This window comes from Hippocampus comes, unplaced genomic scaffold, assembly GCF_001891065.2.
Source record: "Hippocampus comes isolate QL1 unplaced genomic scaffold, H_comes_QL1_v1.1 scaffold6, whole genome shotgun sequence".
NCBI lineage: Eukaryota > Metazoa > Chordata > Actinopteri > Syngnathiformes > Syngnathidae > Hippocampus > Hippocampus comes.
Genome location: NW_017805833.1, coordinates 650,166 through 653,635, shown reverse-complemented (window position 1 = coordinate 653,635; position 3,470 = coordinate 650,166).

Genomic DNA, 3,470 nt, shown 5'->3' with positions numbered 1-3,470 from the left:
CATTGATGAGCACAACTTTCCATATTAGGCAATGTTTTTGTCCAAATGTGTGTTTCCGCTCTATATTCTACAGGCTGTCCATCAGTGGTAGTTGTTAAGTCAATAAGAGAGAAAAAAAAAAAAAAAAACGCAGTGAATGGAACAAAATGACTTCTTCTCCAGATGTTTACCACCATGAGAGTTGGACTCTCTGCTAAATTAACGGTTTGCAAGCAGTACATAGGTCTCTTCTCATAGGACAGCTTCCATTAGAGAATTTATAGCCGCAATGTCACATCTAATCAGACAAGAAAGCAAAGCGGCAAAACGAAAAGGAGAAGTTTGACGCGATCGCGACAATTTACAGCTTGAACGTCACTCCTGGTTCAGGGAGGATGACTTGAGATGTTACAAATAGGCGGGTGGTAGTAATTTTTATTCTGTGGCTGTGAATACTTCCATTGACGGCAAAGAAATGACACTATCTCCACTTTCAATGTCTCTTCCTAAATGTGATGACTTCTTCCTTGGTCCATGCACTACATCTCCAAAAGGTTTAATCAGAGGACTACTGCTTGCGTAGTACTAGGGTAAGTTCATCGAAGAAATGACTGGGTAAACACCATAGGTACTGCTGCAGCAAAGTGGAGACTGTGGAACGAACACAGAGAAGGTAAAGTTCTTAAATGGGTGATATCTGAAGAAATGAATAATTTTTTGACTTGTGGCTGTTGGTGAAGCAACAAATTTTATTCAAAATGAGACTGAGGACAGCAAGTAAATTGGCATGATGCAGCAAAGTTGAGACTGTGGAGCCAACTCACAGATAAGTTAAACCGATGGTGTGTGATTAAAAATAAAGAAATAAATATTATTGTACTGTACTGCACTTCTCCGCATATGGCTGTTCATAAGGCAACCCATTTATTCAAAATGAGATTGACAGTCAGTAAACCGGGACGCTGCAGCCAAGTGGAGACTATTGCTCCACCACACAGATATTGAACATATATTATTTTTAAACAGATGATGTATGATGAAATGAATTAGTTTCTGGTTGTTGGTAAGATGACACATTGTATTTGGGGTAAGAATGAGGGCAGCAACACAAAAATGAGACGCTGCAGCAAAGTGGAGACTGCGGCTCCTAACTGCTGCACATACACATACATACAGAATGTATACAGTACATACTGTATAAATAGGGCCAGAACACCTGCGCAAGTCGCCCATGAGATATATAGACATCTTTCATCATTTCCAAAACGAAAGAGGAAATAAATATATAAAAAAAGTGGAGGGGGGGAAAAAAGAGCAACAAGACAAGGGAGAAGGCCTGGCATAAAGATTAGATTTGCACTTGAAACATCTGCAAAGTCGTCCCAGCCCAAGCTCGCGCTTCCCTACAGGTTTGTGTGTCTGAGCTCACTGTTTCCCTTCTTTTTCACCTCTCACTCCCCCTTTTTGCGCTCCATTTCCTCTCTTTTCAGCATCAACATTGGAGTGTTGCATCCCCAAGAATCTGAAGATGACATTTTATCCTGATTTAACCCCTACAAAAAATTTCAGCTTTTCTAGTGGGCATTTATGGACATTTTTTTTTGGCCTTTCTAGGCAAAGCCTGAAGGTATTGTGCTAACACTGACCCCTACTTGGAACTGTTCACAATTCCCCAAGTCCCAGATGAATCACTGTCAAACAGTGTAAAATCATGATGCTGCTGCCACCATGTTTCACTGCAGCAAGGTTTGAAGATTTTCATCGCACTTTACGAAGGCAAATTAGCATTTCGTGGCTCATTAAAACACACTGAAGAGCAAAACTGAGGTTGCCATCAAAAGACAGAGAATGTTTCCAGCTGCTGCTGTCTCTTCATGGATAGATACAATTACAATTGACTAGAGCAGGTTAAAACGTGTGGTAATGGTGGTGATGTGGCCTCCATGTTGGCAAGGGCAACTTTCCCATCAGCACAATTGCCGTTTCTCAATTTGACTTCTTGTCTCTTCTTGCATCCTTCTGATCCCGTGAAACATCATCAGTGGCACAAAAAGAAGACTGCACTTGTTGAGTTAACGAGACTGAGACTGCAGCTATCTCAAAAGGAGCATGGCGTATTGACCTATTTATAGCTATAGTTTTTGTTTTCAATGGAGCAAGTAGTGTACATGTCTCTAGGCCACGCTATAATTAGTCGTGTATTTTATTTTATTTATTTATTTATTTATTTATTTATTTTACAAAGCCCTTATGTATGCCATATGCAGTAAACGTAATCGATGGAATAATCGTACCGATCATTCCATCACTGAATCGGACAAAAATATATTTTGCATGATTAAATATAAATATATAATTATCTCAAAATTACTGTTGTTTTTTTTGTCCACATGGGGGTTGCCATCCGTGTCTGTGAGTGTGTATGGCTTTAATAGGCGGGGCCTGGCCTGGTGAGTGACGTGGGTGTCAGTAAACGCGAGTGTAGAGTCAAGTGGTGACAGGCTAACCCGTTAGCCAGTCTGCATGATGAGTGACTTGGCGTGAGTTGTGGAGCTCAGCTGCTCATATATGAATGTGTTTATCACGTGTTTGTTTTCTTACAATTTTAATTTTTTTTCTCGATGAAGCGCTGAAATGTGTGTGCAGTGGCAATTTCTGGTTTGCTGCGCAGGGTGGCATTTATGACGTGAAATGGTTTCTGAATAGTATCATTTTGTATGTAAATCATTTGTTTTTTGGGGGAGTTCGCGTCCACTTGTGGAGTCTCATCATAAACATGGAAAGGAAAGGTCCAAAACCATCAGGTGCAGTTTAAAAAAAAAATAAGACTAGGGGGAGAAACAAGCAAAGGATGACTAAAGTATGTTTTTATTTTATTTGGGGGAGGTGAGTTCCAAATGTGTGTGTGTGTGTGGGGGGGGGGGGGGTTCCACCGGTGTGTATGTGTGTGTCACCATTACCCATCAATGTGCATGTGCGTATTCCCTGCAGCACTATGAAAAATAGACATATAAAATGACTTGTCCTGTCTGAGAATCAACTGATAAGCCGATACACTTGAGAGATCAAATGCATGCCAATATAATTACCGGTAAACTATAATTCATCACAACTACATCCACCTCCAATATAAAAACAATGTTTAAAAAAAAAAGACACACATGCTTTCGCCATTTCCCCAAACCTGCTCTGAGTCAACATCAGGTGTGCGCGTTTGTGTGTGTAGACTGTAGAGTGCGCACACCGATAGGCCTACATGCACGCTAACGACGAAGAGCCCATCTGGGTGCTGGCGGCACACAGTCAAAGGCTGTTGCGGAAAAAAATGAGCACCAGAGCAGGTGTCCCTTCCAGACTTGTTTTGAAGATGCCTGCTAATATAATAACAAAATGGAAGCAATGATAGGATGCTTAAAGGAACCGGTATTGTGCTTTATTGGGCGAAAAAGACACATGTGGATTGTGTTTCTGGGCAGAAGCACGGGGACAAA